Source organism: Pleurodeles waltl, chromosome 2_2 (genome assembly GCF_031143425.1).
Source record: "Pleurodeles waltl isolate 20211129_DDA chromosome 2_2, aPleWal1.hap1.20221129, whole genome shotgun sequence".
NCBI lineage: Eukaryota > Metazoa > Chordata > Amphibia > Caudata > Salamandridae > Pleurodeles > Pleurodeles waltl.
Window position 1 is genome coordinate 832411297 of NC_090439.1, and position 21326 is coordinate 832432622.

The 21326-nt window shown below is 45.6% G+C and overlaps 1 protein-coding gene across 8 annotated transcripts in view; it reads right to left on the reverse strand.

The window, feature by feature from the left end:
• Nucleotides 1–11689: 11689 nt before the first annotated feature.
• C2_2H8orf88 (chromosome 2_2 C8orf88 homolog) overlaps nucleotides 11690–21326 on the reverse strand; it is a 443912-nt gene continuing 434275 nt past the window's right edge. For all 8 annotated transcript variants that reach the window (XM_069218970.1, XM_069218973.1, XM_069218974.1 and 5 more), the window contains one exon: nucleotides 11690–11887. The gene's annotated coding sequence lies outside the window, so the exon portion shown is untranslated. The remainder of the gene's footprint in view (nucleotides 11888–21326) is intronic.

Sequence of the window (21326 nt, forward strand, 5' to 3'; positions counted from 1 at the left end):
AATAGTTAAGATTTGACTTACCAGAGTCCATTCCTCCTGCTACTCCTGCGAGGCCCTCAGGATGCAGTATTGCCAAGTCTTGCTCCTCTCATGTTGTTAGTTGTGGGAGAGGAGGTGGGGGTCCACTGCCAGTCCTCTATACTGCAATCTGGTGTCTGGATAACACAGAACGCACCTTCCCCCGTAGGTCGTTCCACCTCTTCCTGTCATCCCTAGTTCTTGGATGCTGTCCCACTGCATTGACCTTATCGACGATTCTGCGCCATAGCTCCATCTTCCTAGCAATGGAGGTGTGCTGCACCTGTGATCCAAATAGCTGTGGCTCTACCCGGAAGATTTCCTCCACCATGACCATGAGCTAATCCTCAGAGAACCTGGGGTGTCGTTGAGGTGCCATGATGTGGTGTGGGTGATGTGTGAGATCGTGTCGGTTGCGATGTGTGAGGAGTTGTGTTGTGTGTTGTTTAAGGTGCGTGGATGTTGTGTGAGTGATGATGTGTGTCTGTGAATGCTAGTGTTGTTTCTGGTGGTGTCTCTCTCTGGCCTTCTTTCGAAATTTTTGTAGTAAGGGTTTGTGGGTGATGTGGGTGTGCGCTTTATAATGGATTGGGTGTGTGGGCGTGGTGTGTGTATGTGTATCAGGTGTGTGTATTTGGAATTGTCCAATGTGGTTGTGTTTTGTAAATGTGTGTTTATTTTGAGCGCGGCGGTGTGTACCGCCAATGGAACACCGTGGTTGAAAGACCACCGTGTGGATTCGTGGGTCGTGATAGTGTAGGCGTATTCATGTTGCCGTGACGGTGGAGGTTTTGTTATCGCCAGTTTATCACTGAACTTTGCTGTGGCGGACCTGTGTGGGTGTCTGGATTATGGCGGATTCCGAGCTGTGGGTTGTAATAGCTATAGCGGAATTCCGCCGCTGCAGCAGTGTGTTGGCGGTCTGCTGCACGGCGGTAAGCGGGATTTACCTCCAATGTTGTAATGAGGGCCTTAGTAAGTTATTGTAGTTACGTGAAGGGCCAGATCGATTAATGAATCAGTAAACAATTAAGGATGACATGGGGTTAGTAATATACCTGTCAAAAATGATATTAGGTTTAAAATTGTGAAATCAAAGGTCCAGTTTCCATTACTCCCAAAGGTTACTACTCATTAATTTTGCAACAGCAGCAAGTATCATCTCCACCAAAAGAAGCACAGAAATGTATATTACCCAAAATAGTGCCTCGTCTTACAATGCAAATCCAAATATTTTTCACTTAATTATCTGCTTTCAGAACAACTATTTTAGTTTCCAACAATCTATTTTTTAAAGCTTTATTTTTGCATTTTAATAATCAATAATAAGCATGACAGATTTATCAAAACAATCAGCCTTGGGAAACAGCAGTATGTCAAAATAAGACGGAAAGACAGTTTACGTTAACAATGACAGTATGTTGCCACATTGGATGGGTGAGGTAGCACTAAGTACAGTGAAAACCAATAAACAATAAGCAGGGCCATGTGTCAATATCCAACTGTTGAAGGGAAGGAAGCAGGAGCCGCCATGCGGGCAGGCCTCAAACTCTTCAAGGAGCTTTATTGTAGCTTCATCATGAGGTTTCCTCTTCTGGCTACGAAGATGAAAGAGTCCACGTCTGAAGCTCGGAGTGTTTTTGACATAGTGAGGTGTACACCCCCTAACCTGCCTTGGTGACGGATGTAGGTAAGGAAGGGCCGCCACATGGACTTTAATGTAGTCAGTTTGTCTCTAAGTATTTCAGTGAGTTTCTCCATAGCATATTTATATTTCACACCTTACTCCACCACAGGCTTACTGAAGGGCTGAGGTTGTTTTCATATCTGGGCTATACAGAGGCGTGCTGCTAACAGAAGAAAATATATAAATTTGCCTCTAAGAGTATATGAGGAAGAGCGCTCTCGGCTCCAGGGTCCCCACACAGAACAAGCAGTGGCCTGCTTGGAAAGTAATGTTAGTGATGTTGTATATGTTCTGCAGGATACTATCCCAGAAAGATTGTATGGAGGGGCATGCCCACCAAGCATTTAAAAAAGTGCCCCGCTCTCCACACTCCTTCCAGAAAACATCTGAGTTCCCAAACATTTTATGCAGATGGCCAGGGGCCAGGTACCAACGGGTGATAAGTTTGTATGCGTTTTCATTATGCTTCAGACATGTGGAAGAACCAGAAGCCCTTTGCTCGATAGACTGCCATTTAGCATCCTGGATCACCATCGCCAGATTCCTCTCTGACTGTGCTGCATAGGCGTGCTCCCTGGAAGGTGTGAGGACCAAGATATAGCGGCAGAGTAATGAAATGCCTTTACAACGAGTATTTGAGCTAAAAAGAGATTCTATGTCAGATTTGTTGCGCTCCATCGCAGCGCGGGCTCTTGGAAGTCCTGCCCAGTGTAAAGCTTGAACTAAGCGATATGATGCAGATCTGGGTAGACCAAACTGATGGCTCCCTGAAATCAGGTAACTCTCTTAGGGAACAATGTAGAAGGCTTGCAACCTCAGAGCCTCATTATCATTCCAGACATATAGGGCAGGATGAGTAGTCCCAGGCGGAAAGTCACAGTAAGGGGCCAGTGGCATGAGATGAAAAGGGTAAGAGGTGAATGTACATTTAGATCTTATTTCTCTGCAGTATGTCAGTAAGAGGGAAGTTAATGGAAGAAGTAGGGACTCTCGTGAGAGGAAGCCACAACCAGCCATCTAGGGCCACCCGGGAGTACATTTGTTCGACCTGTACCCACAGTCTATTGTTGGGGTTATAATTCCAATCAAGGGCGGGCATAGCTGCGTACATATGTTTGGAAACCCTAAGCCTCAATCAGATTTAGTGCGACTCAATTATTCTTGCAACCTCAGAGATTTATTGCCCCAGTAAAAACGAGTCATTTTAGCATGAATATGGGCTAGTGTGGATTTGGGGAAGGGGAGAGGAAATGTCTGGAGAACATAGAGAAGACGTGGCATGAAATTCATCTTGAGATACTTGAGTCTGCCTAACCAGGAAATCTCCAGCTTACCCCAGCCATAAAGATCTTTAAATAGGGCATTTAACAAAGGGGGAATGTTTCCTTGAAACAACGCCATGGTGGGGGATGTGAGCTGAATGCCGACATATGTAATGCTGTCCGATGTCCATTGAAACCTTGCCTCTCACACGGTTGTTCCAAAGTGCCCCGGACATCAGCCACTTCCATACCCCAAAATTTTGTAAAGTTGACTTTGAAGCCTGAGACTGCAGAGAAGGCATCAAGTTCCTTCATCAGTTCCTTCAATAGAAGTGGAGAGTTGGATAAGGAAGCAGAGAACATCATCGGCAAACAAAGCCAATTTATGCTCCCTGCCCCCCACCTTGATACCCTGTATGTCAGAGTTTTTCTGCATTATAGTCACCAGGGGCTCCATAGAGAGCGCAAAGATACAGGATGAGGGTCCTCCTTCAGAGGGGGACGGAAGCGAAGCGAGTTCTGTTGACCTTCAATTTTGCCCTGGGTCGACAGAAGTTAGCCTGGATGTAGGTCGTCAATTTGGGGCCCACATGGAATTTAACCAGAAGTTTTAAAAGAAATGCCCAGTCCACCCTATCAAACGCCTTCTTGGCATCGCAAGATATAAGTAGAAGGGCTGACCAGTGCGTTCTGCCACTTCCATAATGGCTGTAGCCAAGCGTGTGTTGTCATTGTCTTGGTGATTTGATATAAAGCCTGACTGTTGGGGGCGATCATGCAGGGGAAGACACGTGAGACGCCGAACGAAGACAAACGCAAACATTCTGAATTTTGTTTAAAAGCACAGTGATATGAGAATCCATCATTGTGTCAGTGACCGATCCGGTTGTTAAGAAATAGTTGAAGACTCGTGTTAGTGGGGCAGCTAGGAGATGAACAAAGACCTTGTAGAAGGCCTTGTAGAATGTAGCCGAAAACCCTTCAAGGTCAGGTGCCTTCTGCGCATGTAACCCAGAGATGACTGATTGGACCTCTTCCGAGTTTATCTCGGACTCTAGTTGTAATAAATTCTTCCCTGCAATCAGAGGGGTCAAACCATCGAGGTATTCATCTTGCAGCCACTCAGACAGAGCCTGAGACTGGAACAAGACCGAATAGTAGTTGTGGAAGACTTTCATTATGTCCAGAGTAGAGGAGAAGGGGTGGTATTCATGATTCTAGATTACATGTAAGCAGAGAACATCATCTGCAAACAGAGCCAATTTATGCTCCCTGCCCCCACCTTGATACACTGTATGTCAGGGTTTTCCTGGATTCTAGCCACCAGGGGCTCCATAGAGAACGCAAAGATACAGGATGAGAGGGGCAGCCTTAACAGGTCCCCCTCCTGAGGGGGATGGATGCAGAATGGATACGGAGAGAGATCGGTTGACCTTCAATTTTGCCCTGCGTCAACAGAAGTTAGCCTGGATATAGGTCGTCAATTTGGGACCCACATGGAATTTAACCAGAAGTTTAAAAAGGAAGGCCAAGTCCACCCTATCAAATGCCTTCTCGGCGTCTAAAGAAAGGAGGAGAAGGGCTGACCATTGCGTTCTGCGGCGATTTGATATAAAGCCCGACTGTTGGGAGTGATCATGCGGGGTAAGACATGTGAGACGTCGAATCAAGATGGACGCAAAAATTCTGATTTTTGTTTACAAGCAGAGTGATATGAGAATCCATCATTCTATCAGTGACCGATCTGGTAGTTAAGAAATAGTTGAAGACTTGTGTTAGGGGTGCGGCTAGGAGATGTACAAAGGCCTTGTAGAATGCCTTGTAGAATGTGCCTGCAGGTAACCCAGAGATGACTGTTTGGAACTCTTCTGAGTTAATCTCGGACACAAGTTGTAATAAATCTTGCCTGCAATCAGGGGGGTCAAAACCATCCAGGTATTCATCTTGGAGCCATTCGAACAGAGCCTGAGACTGGTACAAGACCAAATAGTAGTCGTGGAAGACCTTCATTATGTCCGGAGTAGAGGAGAAGGGGTGGTCTTCATCATTCCAAATTTCATGTATGTGGTTATGTGTGGATATGAAGGCATAGTATATGTGCTAATAATCTATCTGCCTTGTCGCCCCACTCGTAATATGTCTGACCAATGTAAAGGAGTTTCTTAGATACCTCTTTCATGAGGAGGTGCTCCAGCTCTCCCCTCATGTTCCTGAGGCCTTTCAGAGTGAGTCATACCCGAGCACTTATGGCGGGTTTCTGCCGCTGCCAAATTTGTTTCTAATTCCTGTCTTCGAAATTGTGCCATGCGTTCAAATGCAGATGTGTGTGATATCAACTCGCTTCAGAAAACAGCCTTTGCCGCGTCCCAGAGAGTCACGGGGGACACATTCCCTGTGTCATTTTCCTTAAAATAATGTTCTACCGTGTCTTTAATCCTTACAGGAAGGGAAGGATCTCAAAATGCCACTTCATTCATCATTCAAGGACGAGGGAAAGGAAGCGGAGGAGCATCAGGCCCTATATCTAAATACATCTAATATATCTAAATACACAGGTGCATGGTCTGACAGGGCTCTAACTTCAATCTGGAATCGAGGAGAGCAAAAAGTAATTGATGCTTGACAACGTTTTATAAACACTGGAGTAAAATGTGTAATCACGTTCTCGAGGATGAAGAGGTCTCCAAGCATCAAGCAGGGAGAGATCGGTCATGCCCAGAAGTAAAGTAGAGGGAAGTTGTCTCCAGCCCACTCCCTCTCCAGATCTGTCAATGCAAGGATGGAGGGTGGCATTTAGATCTCCCTCCAGAAAAATTGGGCCGCGAGCAAAAAGGGAGATGTTGGGGAACAGGGTAGTGTAGAAGGAGTCAACATCGATAGTGGGGCCATATACTGACATTAATGTAACTATGGAAGGATCCAGAGAAACCCTGACACCCACCAGGCACCCTTCCACATCCCTATGAATAGCGTCAAGTTGAAAAGAAAGCCTTCTACGAAAAAACAAAGCCACCTCCGTGTTTTGTGAGTGTAAGATCAGTGAAATTGTGTAGGGTACTAGGATGATCGCAGACGTCTAGTGTCGGCCCTAAGCAGATGTGTCTCCTGTAAGAAAGCGACGTCAACTTCCCGGCGACAGAGCCAGTTATTCAGTGGTGTGCATTTAATGGGAGAATTAAGGCACTGTACATTTAAAGAAGCCAACTTAAGTGCCATGAGCTAACAAAATCGAAAGCTCCATCCCAGTGAGACCAACCCTAGGATCGTCGTGTGTCTTCCCATAGTAAGATTGTCCTAGACATGTAAATCTGTCAAGCAACATGTAACCAAACACACAAATAACATCAAACAATAACCAAACAAAGGCGCCTAATGCATCAATGTAAAGGGCCTAGATTTGACCCCACAGAAGTGGGGGCCGTGTGGGCCTACCTGAGAATAACAAGCAATATGACATAGAATAAAGAGAAAATCCCTCAAACTACGAGAGAAATCTGAAATGATGGGGCACGTCCCACTGTGAAAGTCTGGCATCACCCCCTCAAAAACTCAAAACAATGTAGCGGGAGTTATTAACACATGTAGTAGAGACTCATGTGTGCTCCAACGCGACATGTCTTGATCCAGTCCAGTCCAGTCACCAGGCAAGCACTACCATCAAGCAGGTGTGTCACAATCAGATGAAGGTAGGTGCTGAACCTGGGCGTCCGCCCTACGTTGCTTACAAGCTTTTTTCATTTTACTCTTCGAGTTCGGATATCGCCACAGGTCCAGGAGAATCTCTCCCATCTCAGGGAGGTGGCATGCTGAGTGCCCCGCCAACTTCTGCCAGAGTTCATGCTGATACTCATTTATCCTGATAAGTAAAATGTAAACACAGAAGAAAACCTCAATGATATACAATCTTGCACTCAAGCAGGTAGAGTGTGACATCTTGGAACTCTCTACATCTGGCTAAGGTATGGATAGATATGTCCTGGTATATAGAGACGCTGTCGCCTTTGAAGACCACCGGTTCCTGTTACCTGGCCACTTGCATGATCTTCTCTTTTATATGAAAATAATTAACCCTGCAGTGAAAGTCTGTTGTTGGTACTGCAAAAACATCCTATGTGTACGATCTAGAAGCACCAGCTGATCACAGTCTGGGCCCAAAATGTGGGCAAAAAAAGAATGAACATGGTTCTCGAGGTCTGATGGGGTGGGGGGGCAGCCACAAATTCCCCTAATGCGAATTTTGTTGCGTCTGGACCAGTTCTCCAGGTCGTCCAGTTTGTCTTGCAAGAGGTTGTAGTTTGCCCTGAGTTTCTTGATGCGTGCTGTGCGATCCACGTTCTCCAAGACCTGATCAGCAGAAGTTTATTCAACTATTGTCAGACGCGAGTCTATTTGTCAGACTTATTCGTCAAGGTCTGAAAGGGTTAAAATACTGGCGTAAAATACATGCAAAGCGCATTGATGTCCTTATAGAACTCAGCCAGCTAAAGTTGAAATACCCTTTGGTCGCTGGAGTCTGATTGTCGGCTGAAGTTTCTGAGAGCTAGCTAGAGGGGACAGAGTCCCGCCCCTTGACCGATCATTCAGGTCAGGCTTTTGTAGCAAGTCTTTAATGGAAGTACTCCAAAGGGTTTTAGTGCGGTTGATCATTGTAAAGAAATGGCTCCCTGTTGCAGTTACCCCCCCACTTTTTGCCTGATACTGATGCTGACTTGACTGAGAAGTGTGCTGGGACCCTGCTTACCAGGCCCCAGCACCAGTGTTCTTTCACCTAAAAAGTACCATTGTCTCCACAATTGGCACAACCCTGGCACCAAGGTAAGTGCCTTGTAACTGGTACCCCTGGTACCAAGGGCCCTGATGCCAGGGAAGGTCTCTAAGGGCTGCAGCATATCTTATGCCACCCTGGGGACCCCTCACTCAGAACAGACACACTGCTTGCCAGCTTGTGTGTGCTAGTGGGGATAAAATGACTAAGTCGACATGGCACTCCCCTCAGGGTGCCATGCCAACCTCACACTGTCTGTGGCATAGGTAAGTCACCCCTCTAGCAGGCCTTACAGCCCTAAGGCAGGGTGCACTATACCACATGTGAGGGCTTATGTGCATGAGCACTATGCCCCTACAGTGTCTAAGCAAAACCTTAGACATTGTAAGTGCAGGGTAGCCATAAGAGTATATGGTCTGGGAGTCTGTCAAAAACGAACTCCACAGCTCCATAATGGCTACACTGAATACTGGGAAGTTTAGTATCAAACTTCTCAGAATAATAAACCCACACTGACGCCAGTGTTGGATTTATTAATAAATGCACACAGAGGGCATCTTAGAGATATCCCCTGTATTTTACCCAATTGTTCAGTGCAGGACTGACTGGTCTGTGCCAGCCTGCTGCTGAGAGACGAGTTTCTGACCCCATGCGGTGAGAGCCTTTGTGCTCTCTGAGGACAGAAACAAAGCCTGCTCTGGGTGGAGGTGCTTCACACCTCCCCCCTGCAGGAACTGTAACACCTAGTAGTGAGCTTCAAAGGCTCAAGCTTCGTGTTACAAAGCCCCAGGGCACCCCAGCTAGTGGAGATGCCTGCCCCCTGGACACAGCCCCCACTTTTGGCGGCAAGTCCAGGAGAGATAATGAGAAAAACAAGGAGGAGTCACTGGCCAGTCAGGACAGCCCCTAAGGTGTCCTGAGCTGAGGTGACTCTGACTTTTAGAAATCCTCCATCTTGTAGAAGGAGGATTCCCCCAATAGGAATAGGGATGTGACCCCCTCCCCTTGGGATGAGGCACAAAGAGGGTGTACCCACCCTCAGGGCTAGTAGCCATTGGCTACTAACCCCCCAGACCTAAACACGCCCTTAAATTTAGTATTTAAGGGCTTCCCTGAACCTAAGAATTTAGATTCCTGCAACTAACAAGAAGAAGAGGACTGCTGAGCTGAAAAACCCCTGCAGAGGAAGAACAGAAGACACCAACTGCTTTGGCCCCAGACTTACCGGCCTGTCTCCTGCCTTCCAAAGAAACCTGCTCCAGCGACGCTTTCCAAGGGACCAGCGACCTCTGAATCCTCTGAGGACTGCCCTGCTTCAAGAAAGACAAGAAACTCCTGAGGACAGCGGCACTGCTCCAAAAGAACTGCAACTTTGTTTCAAGGAGCAGATTTAAAGACCCTTGCAACTCCCCGCAAGAAGCGTGAGACTTGCAACACTGCACCCGGCGACCCCGACTCGACTGGTGGAGAACCAACACCTCAGGGAGGACCCTCCGGCGACTCCGAGACCGTGAGTAACCAAAGTTGCCCCCCCTGAGCCCCCACAGCGACGCCTGCAGAGGGAATCCCGAGGCTCCCCCTGACCGCGACTGCCTGAACTCCATTTCCCGACGGCTGGAAAAGACCCTGCATCCGCAGCCCCCAGCACCTAAAGGAACGGAACTCCTGTGCAGGAGTGACCCCCAGGAGGCCCTCTCCCTTGCCCAGGTGGTGGCTACCCCGAGGAGCCCCCCCCCTTGCCTGCCTGCACCGCTGAAGAGACCCCTTGGTCTCTCATTGAAAACTATTGAAAACCCGACGCGTGTTTGCACACTGCACCCGGCCGCCCCGCGCTGCTGAGGGTGTACTTTTTGTGCTGACTTGTGTCCCCCCCGGTGCCCTACAAAACCCCCCTGGTCTGCCCTCCGAAGACGCGGGTACTTACCTGCTGGCAGACTGGAACCGGGGCACCCCCTTCTCTCCATTGAAGCCTATGTGTTTTGGGCACCTCTTTGACCTCTGCACCTGACCGGCCCTGAGCTGCTGGTGTGGTGACTTTGTGGTTGCTCTGAACCCCCAACGGTGGGCTACCTTGGACCAAGAACTGAAACCTGTAAGTGACTTACTTACCTGTGAAACCTAACAATACTTTACCTCCCCCAGGAACTGTGAAAATTGCACTGTGTCCACTTTTAAAACAGCTTATTGTGTTTTACATGCTAATGTAATGATTCAAAGTTCCTAAAGTACTTACCTGCAATACCTTTCAAATGAGATATTACATGTAGAATTTGAACCTGTGGTTCTTAAAATAAACTAAGAAAATATATTTTTCTACAACAAAAACTATTGGCTGGAAATGTCTCGGAGTGTGTGTTCCTCATTTATTGCCTGTCTGTATGTACAACAAATGCTTAACACTACACCTTTGATAAGCCTACTGCTCGACCACACTACCACAAAATAGAGCATTAGTATTATCTCTTTTTGCCACTATCTTACCTCTAAGGGGAACCCTTGGACTCTGTGCATGCTATTCCTTACTTTGAAATAGCACATACAGAGCCAACTTCCTACAATCATCATGACCTTTATAGGGCTAAGAAGGGCCAGGAACAGCCCTCATACTAGGACAGGAGTCCTTCAGCATCAAAGTAGATAGGTGGAGACCCTTGTGAAAGCTAAGACCACCCCGGCCAATATTTCATCCAAGCCGCATGTAAGCGGAAGAGCTCAGCGTGAGCAACAGCAAGCGGCAAAGTCACACCAAAGCATTCACAAGAAGCAATAATTCTGTGCCACATAACGCAAGGGAAGCGCTGACAGGCCCGGGATGCCACCACATGAGCCAGGAGGGCGTCTACGAATGGCTGTGAAGACACAGGATATACGACCCTGGATATCTTCAGGTCCCCATTCCGGCCAAAGCAGAGAGAAAGGTGCCAGATATAATATCACGGCCCAAACGTTAGAAGCAGCAGCCAGTGCGGCGACATCCATCCTTGGTGCACCAAGGAGGCTGAGTTGCGTATGGCAGCCAGAGAAATGTACCTCAGGGGCCTGATATAGGGCACTAAGCATGGGACTCAGCACAACAGCAGGGCCCTTGGGAAACAGCCATCCCTCAAGGCTCCACAGGCCCCATGCCGCCCCATTCTCTAAGAGGTCTCACCCCGTGCCCTGCCTCATCTCCTGCTATGCCACTGGGCTGCAAGGTTTCCTCCAGCGGCCCTGCAGCTCGTGCTCATCTCTGGTCCCTCACAGAAGTGGGCTGTGCCGCCCGGGCTCTGCTCTGGTGGCCCGCTCTATGCCACTGGGCCACGACGTTTCCTCCAGCAGCCTGTGCTCGCCTCCGGTCCCTCGCAAGAGCGGGCCCCACCGTCCAGACTCCGCTCCAGCGATGCAGCCAGCTAGGCCCAGTGGGGTCAGCCCACGCCAGGGCACCCTGCACCACGAGGCCCAGCCGCAGCTCCAAGATGGCCGCTCCTTGGGTCTGGCCACCGCCTGCGCCCGACCACACCAGCCAGCGCTGATTGTCCGCTCGTCCCCGGGGCCCCTCCGTGGGGTTCTTCCATCTCTGGGCTCCATCCGGGAAGTGCCGGGGAGTGTGGATGCCCACTACCAGCTGCGGTAGTTAAGGGGGGAAGGAGTGCTGAGCGAGAGCTCAGGGGAGATGCGTCTTGCCGGGTCTCCACCTTTGCCACGCCCCCTCTCCTCCAACAATCTTTTTAAAAGAGTTTCTAAACATGCTTTCTATTTTATTGGATGACAAAGGTAAAAAACACAAAGAAACTAAAATAATTACCACTGCCCCTGGAAAACCCCCAACCAATAATCAGAGCGTCTTTATGCAGCTCCCTTCAATTCACAAGACTGTCACAAACAAATAAATATTACACACATATTATTTTGCCAAAATAAATATTTCCATCCCAGATTAACTGGTACTATTAACTAATGACCAATGACACAAACAGGTTCGTTTTGATGCTTTTATTTTTTATCTGCCTCTTTGTAGTGCTTGGAGTTGTCTTTTAGCTATTGTAAACAATACTGACAAACATATGTTTTGTATAAAAGAGACATACTAAATATGGTACTGTATGTTGCTTCCTCTGTATAAAGCTCTGTAGGTAGTAAAGCTGAAAGATAAACTGGTTCCAGTTCTCTTCAGACCTAAAATAAAATATGCACACGTTAGCAACATCATTTTTTCCGACGCTATAACATCTTGATGGTAAGTGCCATGTCAGGGGTGTATTATAAAATTGATCAACTATGCTATTACTGTTTAATTAAAATTAACATTACAGGTTTTTATCTTTGTCAACGTGAAAACACAGGTCTTAGCAACAGAAGACCTGCACTATCACCATGTTTCAGAACATTTTCAGATCTTTGCAACCCAAGAGTCTACTGTTTTGGAGAAAGGAAAAAGGGATATACTGAATGAATCTAAAAACAGGAATACTGGAGAGATGCATGAGAATCTTATGAAAAGTTACAGAATTACAATAATCAATCTTTATAAGATACATGCATAAAGGACTTGTATGCTTTTCGTAGGAGAACAGATTGATAAACAATGATGAAAAGAGGCTGCAGTCTTAATGTGAGCTGTGGCTGAGAATACAAAACATTCCAATTTCTTTGAACCCTTTCACTGCTAAGCCTTTTCTCCCTCCTGTGCAAGGCCTTCATTTGGCTGTGTGTCCACATAAGCTTTCCAAGCCAAATTTGCATCCTTTTTTCCAACATCTTGAGGATTCTGAAAGTAACCAGGGTTTGTGGATTCCCCTGCAGGGGACCAATACATTAGTCAAAATACAGATACATTTTGGGTTTTTTGGAGAAAAATGGGAAAAAGTGCTGGAGAAGGAAGCATCTGTTTTTCCCCTGCAAATGGCATCAACAAAGAGTTTGCAATGCTAAAATCACCATCTTCCCAGCTTTCAGGAACAGGCAGACTAGATTCAGAAAAACTAATTTTTCAACACAGTTTTGACACTTCACTGAGACATACACCATTTTTTCTATTTTTGGTGCTTTCAACCTCCTTCCAGAAATGGGTGAGAAACCAATGGCGGATCCAAGAAAGCTATATAGTTCTGAAAAGTAGACAAAATTCTGAATTTGGCAAGGGATCATTTTTGTAGATCCTTTAAGGTTTTCCTATAGGAAGTAACAGTTGAAATAAAAAGATATTGAAATTGAGTTGTTCTGTCTACGTTTTCATCTGTAACTTTTTCCAAATATGGCAGATTTTCAAAAGCTATATACCGTTACGTCAGCTGGACCCTTCTGGTTGCGGGGATATATAGGGCTTGAAGTTTCACCAAGAATCTGAGGTACTCAGAGCCAGAAAATGAGCTGCACCCCGAAATGGGTTTTCATTGTGTACCGGGTTTACAGCAATTCATTTGGTAAAATATAAAGAGTGAAAAATAACTATCAAGGAAACCTATGTATTTCCGAAATGAGCACAAGATATGGAGTTTAGAAGCAGTGGTTATTTGCACATCCTTGAATTTGTGGGTACCTATACTGGTGTGTGAATTAGCTGGCATTTCTCATGACTTATTTCTTACAAACGGTCTTCCATTTGGAAGGTGAAAATACAGAGAAAGACAGTTGGTGATAACACCTGTTGTCATTCAGTGTTCCCCCAAGTTTCCAGATAAAAATAGTCCCTCACTTGTGTGGGTTGGCCTAGTGCCCTCAACAGGAAACAGCCCAAAACTCAATGTGAACACATCACAATTTTCCACTGAAAACTGAATCTTTTTTTTTCAATGTGCCTAGCTATGGATTTTGGGCTCTAGCTCAGTGAGCACCTAGGGAAACCTAGCAAACCTGTATATTTTCAAAAACTAGACATCTACAGGAATCCACGATGGGGTGACTTGTGTAGCTCTTATTACATTTTTCTACCAAGAATCTCACGCAAACCTCAAAACCTGACTAATGAAAAAACACATTCTCCTCACATTTCGGTGATGGAAAGTTCTGGAATCTGTACAGAGCTACAAACTTACTTCCACCCAGCGTTCTCCTATGTCTTCTGATCAAAATGGTACCTCACTTGTGTGGGGAGGCCTAGTGCCCAAAGACAGGAAATGATCCAAAATGCAACATGGACACATCAAGTTTTTCCACACAGCACTGATCTTTTGTTTTGTAAAGTGGGTAGCTGTGGCTTTTGGGCCCTACCTCAGCTGACACCTAGGGAAACCTTGCAAACCTGTAAATTTTTGCAAACTAGACACCGGGGGGAATCCAGGATGGGGTGACTTGTGTGGCTCTTACCAGGTTGTTATACCCAGAATCCCTTGCAAATCTAAACCTTTGACTAAAAAATACACTCTCACATTTCTGAGTTGGAAAGTTCTGGAATCTGCACCGATCCACAAACTTTCTTCCACTCAGCATTCTCCTACATCTTCTGATGAAAATGGCACCTCACTTGAGAGGACAGGCCTAGTGCCTGCAAAAGGAAACAACCACAAACGCAACATGGATACATCAAATTTTTCCATACAAAACTGACCTGTTTTTTTGCAAAGTGGGTAGCTGTAATTTTTGGGTCCTACCTCAGCTGGCACCTACAGAAACCCAGCAAACCTGTACAATTTTGAAAACTAGACACCCAGGGACATTTAGGATGGGGTGACTTGTATGGCTCTTGCTAAGCTGTTACCCAGAATACCTTGCAAACCTCAATATTTGTCCATGACAACACGTTTTCCTCACATTTCTGTGAAGGTAAGCTCTGGAATCTGAGGGGAGACACAAATTTACTACCACCCAGCGTTCCCCTCGGTCTTCTGATAAAAATGATATCTGACTTGTGTACATGGGCCAAATGCCTGTGACAGGGAAGGGCCAAAAACAGGCAGAAATTGAGGGGGAACCAAAGCGGGTTCAAAAGGGCAGTTTTTCCCATATTTTTAGGCTGCTCTGCTTTGGGCACCCACACATGTGGGGCAGAGTTTTTAATCCGTACAGATGGGGCAATGCTGGGTGGTAAGAATGTTGTGGATTCCTGCGGACTACGTAAGTTTTCATCACAGAAATGTAGGGAAAATGCATGATTTCAGGCAAAGTTGGAGGTTTGTAGGGCATTGTGGGTAAGAAAATGGTATGGGGTACATGTGAAGCACACCACCCTGGACTCCCCTAGATGTTTAGTTTTCAGAAGTGTCTGTGTCTGGTAGGTTCTTCCAGGTGGCAGCGTACCAAAGTCTCAAAAGTGCAGCCCTTTACCATTGCAAGTGGGACGATATTGAGAGTTAGCTAAGCTCTCTTGGTCCATATGTAAAATTAAAACCCGAAAGAGTCAAATGTCCTCTTGCTTGCCATTGGGTTGAGATGCTTTAGTTCGCAGGGGGACAGAAAAACTATCGTCCCCTTCTGTTGGGGTGGGGGGGTATAACCATGCTCATGATGACGGTCACCACCCTCCCCTCTAGTTTAAAAAAAATAATGCTTCTCTGGTGTCTAGTGGGTGTTCTGTCTGCCCTGGGGAGGAGGATCAGAGTTAATAATCCCCATCTGTCTCCGGGGGTGAGAAAGACTGTGCCCATTTACTTTGAGGGGTTATTGCCATGCTTATTCTGGGTTGCCCCTATCCCTACACTATCCTAAAAAAAATCCCTGATGCCTACTGGGTTTTCTGCATCCCCCCCACTCCTGGGGGGGAAGAGGGGTGTGAGGACAGTACTGTTTTTTTTTTGGGGGGGGGGCAGAAGGTGAGGGGCACTGCAATGCCCATTCTGGGCAGCTCCCACCACTAGATGAATATGATTTTTTTTTTTAAACGGATTCCTAGTGGGCTTTCTGCTCACTTAGGGCAGAAAAACTGACACTTTTTGGGAGGGGGCATTACAATGCCCTTTTAGGGAAGCCCCCACCCCTAGATTTATATAAAAAATAAATCCCTGGTTTCTAGTGGGCTGTCTGTCCCCCAGGGGTCACAGCCCTTACCCATGGGGCCACTCCCCCTCCCTGGTGCCTAGTGGGTAAATCCCTGCTTGCTCCAAGCAGGGATCCACAAGGGAGAACGCTTGTCCAGTCTCCCCTTTCCAATGATACCTCTCCCGTCTGCCTCAGTGCTCAGGGGGCTGTTATAGCCCCCTGAGCACCATGGCAGTGAAAGCTAAATGAGTCCATCGGCTCATTTCACTTTCAGTTTCAGTGAAATGATGTCAGCGCCCTGAGCGCTGATTGTCATTTCACTGAAACAAAAGAAACAGCCTCGGGAGATGGGGAAGTTCTCCCCCATCTCCTGAGGCTGTTTCTTTCTAAAAGAAATCCCTCTGGTGCCTACAGGGATTTTGAATGCCATGTGCACGGATGGCGGTGCGCCGTCCGACGCACATGAGCACTGTAGCGTTAGACGGCTCCCTGCCGTTAGAGCCACCAAACAGGTTAATGAAACTGGTTTCAGCAGAATACTTGCACATTCTCAACAGCATAGCAAAGACAGCCAAGTCTTCCTCATTGACAAATGTATGTGAAAAGAAAATGCACTGGTTAGCAGATGTAAACTGTCAACCATCAGGACTTTTTCAAGAGTGATAGTAAACCTTATAACTAAGATGAATTATAGGGCACCTTGGCTGAAGTCTTCCATAACTTTTAATAGGGTCAGACAACAATCTGGCCGTTTTCCGTTGCTAGCTGGTTGCGGAAGGTGCCAGGTCTGTCTACCGATCCTTAGTGGTTTACATGCATTTTTTAGTTACTTTTGCTTCTTACTACTGAAGAAATATAAGAGCTGGTCTCCCATGATATCATGATTAATCATTCACAAAAGGCAGAATTGGAAGAGCTGGCCCTGCTTAACAGTGATTCTATCTCTCACCTTGCTGCATCAGGTTAAATTATGTTCTCCTGAAGACACCTTAAAACCAGAGTATATTTTAAAATTTCAGAAGAACATTTAACCTATCTTTTTGGAAATGGCCAATCTTTCTCTGAGCACAGCTTTAGTGCAACGACTTGGAAACATGCCATGGTCATTCCTCCACTAAAAAAGCCTTCGCTTGATGCATCCTTGCCAGAAAACTAGCACCCCATCTCTCTTTGCCATTCTTATCTAAGGTAGTGGAGAAATGTGAACAATCTCCTGATTGACTTTTTAGAGTAGAACCAAATGTTAAATTATTTACAGAATGGGTTTAGACTTTCACACAGTATGGAATCCGCCCTCTTGACAGTAACTGAGACTCTACACAGCACTGTTGACACTGGCAACTCCCAAGCACTGATTCTTTTAGACCTAAGTGCCGCTTTCAATAGTCTACCATGTGGTGTTGCTTTGCAGGGGACACTTCCTTCTTGCAGAACAGGTCCTTTCAAGTGATATCTCCCCCTTTTTGCCTTATCTAAAAGAGCTCTGTTTCACAGACTTCCCCAGGGCTTGGCGCTAAGCCCTACCCGTATCAATTTCTATGTCATACTTCCAGCTGATGTGATAAAATCCTATGGGCTCTTATTGGTGTCCTATACTGATGACACCCAATTAACTATCTCCCTGCCTACGGAGCTGGCAGACTGGAGTCACACTCTAAAAAATTGCCTATCTGCTCCTGCCAGCTGGATGTACAACAACTGCTTAAAGCTAAATGCTAATAAAACTCAGATCCTGCTGTTGGGCAGGCACACGCATCTGTCGGGAGATCATTGGTGGCCAGAAGCATTAGGGTCTCCTCCTGAACCCAAATCTGTGGCAAAAAACCTAGGTGTATGGACGATTGACCTGCTATCTTTTGAAATGTAAGTCAGAATTCTAGCCAGGTCTTGCTTTTGTATTTTGAGAAGTCTTAAACCCATCATGGGAATCTTCATGTGACAAATCTGTCAACGGATTTTACAATCTTTAACCATTTAATGCTTAGATTAGTGCAACATTCTATATCTAGGCGCTAAAAGGTCTGGCTTGAATCCGCTTCAGGTTATTCAAAATGCAGCTGCTAGACTACTTTTTTATCTCCCTAAATTCAGCTTCGTCACCCAACTACTTGACAATCTCAATGGCTGCCTATCAAGAAGTGCACTCAGCTTAAAGGCCTATGCATCTCACAACATTTTTTACAAGCAAGGGGCACCCAGTGTAACCGCCTTGATACACCCATATCTGCCTACCAGAGCACTGAATCTGAAAGTGCCACATATACCATGTATTACAAGAGCCAAAACGGGAGGAAGTTCTTTTCGAGTCTTAATCCCGATCTTACGGAATTCTATTCCTCTTAAGTTAAGAGAGATCCAGAATCATCTGAGCTTTCGAAGCAGTTAAAGACCTGGCTGCTCTCAGCCTAGTTTACATTTGTTCTTCTCCTCTGTGCTTGGCCCTTTTCTGCCCTTCTTTTCATCTCAGTGATTAGCACCAGGAAGTACCTTCTTGGAGCAGCTGTGCACTTTAGAAATCATTTTAACTTAACAAGTGCTTGTGCTCTCTCCCTAAAATGAGGTACAATTGGCTTACATCTGATTGGCACATTCAATTTACTTGTAAGTCCTTAGTCTATGGTACTACATGTACTAAGAAAGTAAATGCTACTAGTGGTTCTATAACACCCCTTGTTCCAACCACTAAAGTAGTCTTTTAAAACATGTATGAGACCTGCCACTGTAGCCTAAAGTGCAGTTTTAACCTGCCATTTCAACATGGCAAAATAGACCTTTGCCAGAACCAAACTTTTTTTGCTCACCGTGACATTTCAATTTGGACCCAGCCATATGCAAATCGGTCTTGACCCTGCTCCCCATGGGAATAGTCCAGCCCTAACTGCCAGGCCAGGTCCTCCCCGGACTAGAAACAAGCATCTTGGGACCGGTTCCGGGGTACACCCCTCAACCAGGCTAGCTTGAATCTGGTGGCATAGTGAGCATGGGACTCACATCTTCCCACTTAGGACGACAAACGAAAAAAGGTTGAAAATTAGTATGACACCAACATACCAACGGGCGAAAAAAACTGGCTGAAACATAGAATTTTGGTCTTGACTAACGCCAGACCAAAATGATAGGGAATACTCCACGTGTGACGTTGCTGGTGGCCATCAGATTGGGGGTTAATTGCAACGCCAATCAACAAGAGGTCCTGTTAGTACATCGTTAGTTGAACATTTGTGAAGTTTGTCAGCAAGAGAATCCAATATTTGTTTCCCAAAAACCCGTATATAAAATGCATCTGCTGTTTTGTAAAACAATTGTTTACGATTGGCATCTGCAATTGTTTATTTGGTGACAGAGCCCATCAATGTGAATGATGATAACACTATCATCGAGAAAGGTATCAACTTGGTTTCTCGCCACCACAAAATTGAAAAGTCTCACCATTGCATGTAGACTTTCTATTACAGAACTGCTGCCGTCCTGCCAATTCAGGCCTGATAAGGTTGATCCTTTCAAAGTCTAAGGCTGTGATTTCTACTAAGAAACAGTTGTTTCGGTTATGCGTCATTTTTTTCGCAGAGATCTGGGCACCCCCTGGCAAAAGGGATTCTACTTTCTTTAATGCTGGGTGAGAATAAGAAGCCTCCATGGATCTGTACTTCAGTAAAGCTGAAAACAAAATAAGGGAAATCATTGTTGCAGTATGGCGGATCCCAAAGCAATGGAGAATCAGAGCAGCGATCCGACGCCTCTAGCAAGTAAATGTGCATGCACTGTAACTCCTAGGACTACTGGGGCCGGGCGAAAGGAAAAAATGTGAGGCCCTTATTATTTGCATGTGACATCGCAAGAAGTGATGTAAGAGAAATTTACATCACAGGACCAATAATCTTCTTTGGCATCGCTGAAGTGACAGTCATTTTATTTGAATCTTGTACTCCTGCATTTATAATGGAAAAATGAAAAGGCAAGATCCATAATGAAATGAAATAACAGCAGGATGAGCTGCTTACAAGTAGTATAAAGAAGCAACTTGAAACCTTCTCTGGTGTAAGTCTGTGCTAGAGAAAGTTACTGTTTTTATATAGATGCCTTTTAGTGTGAAAGAATACAATGTTTGATGATGTGTTTGTTTTGAAACCATGATTAAAGTCAGTTGTGAGAATAAGGCAGTGGACAGCTTTGGTGCGAGTCTGTTCACACAGGTGTGTGTGTTTGTTGCAGCAGTATACCAGTGCAGTTTATCCGAGGCCGCTGCTATGAGATGAGAGTTTCAGCCTTTGTATCATCTGGACAGAGAAACAATATCAGAAAATAGGTTTTTGCGTCAAGAATACTGGGGAACAGCTCATTTTCTTAGCTAAAAACTGGAATATGACCTCTTATCCATCCCTGGAGAATTGGTCTTATACCCTTGGAGTCATTAAGAAGTTCTTGCATCACATTGCTGTGGGGTTGTTACTAAAGAGCTCTTGCTTTGGTGGTGAAGTAAGGGGCGATTGCAGTGACAGACCCACTATAGGGAAGGCATTATTGGTGTGTCAGAAAGAGGGACAAACTGCGGAGTCAGACTTTGTTTGTAGGTGCTTTGTAGAGAGCTGCAGCGGCTAACAAAAGTCACAAAAGTGTCTGCCCTCGCAGCTTCTTAAAGAAGGCTCTGAGGCTACACTATTACACAGTTTATTTTGGGCACCGTGCTTACTGCTACAAACAGTACACATCTCAAGCATAGCTCATGGCACAACCAGGCTCGCTCTAGAGCCTTACACTTAAAATAAAACATGCTAAAATGTACAGTTATTAGTGCTGCATTCAAGTATCAGTTGGACTTCACTCAAAATGTCATACGAATGATGTAGAGATGTCACACATAAATAGACAGAAAATACAGAAATTACATGCATAGGCAAGGAAGGAGCCAGATTTTTTTTTTAAAAAAACAGTCTACACCAAAGCTCTTATGGTACCAAGCAACTGAAGTAAGTAATTGAGCCCCCCCCCCACCCCCCCCCTCCAGAAGAGCACACTTGGCTATCCTTTCCAAGCATCTCTATCCTGTCATCCTTCCATCCATCATTTTACTTTTACATTTTGTCATCCATTTATTCCACCATCCATCAATCAGTCTTTCACCATTCAGTCCATCTATCCATCGATCCAATTGCCCAGCTATATCCAAACTTATTCATCTCCAAACCTGTCATCCATCCATCAATTTACTCATCCAGCCCTCCACCCTTTCACTCATCCATCCATCTTTTGCTTATTCATCCATCCACCTTTTCACTTCATCATCCATCCTTTCACTCACACATTCATTTACCATGTCTTCATTCCAGCCATCCTTTCACTTAGTCATCCATCTATCCATCTCTCTATCCATTTACCTTTTGACTCATGCATCCATAATTTCCGTCTCTCTACCCTCCCTTTCACTCATCTATCCATACTTTCACTCATCCACCCTTTCACTCAACCTTCCATTCATCCATCCTGTCAATCATCCATCCTCCCTTTCACTCATCCATCCTTCCTCATAATCCATCCACCCTTTCACTCACACATACATTCTTTCACTCATCCATCCTTACACCTACCCTTTCACTCATCCATTCATTGGTCCATCCATTCATCCATCATTTTACTCATCCATCCATCCATCCTTATACTGTCTCTTTATCTACCCTTTCACTCTATCCATCTATCCAAGCAC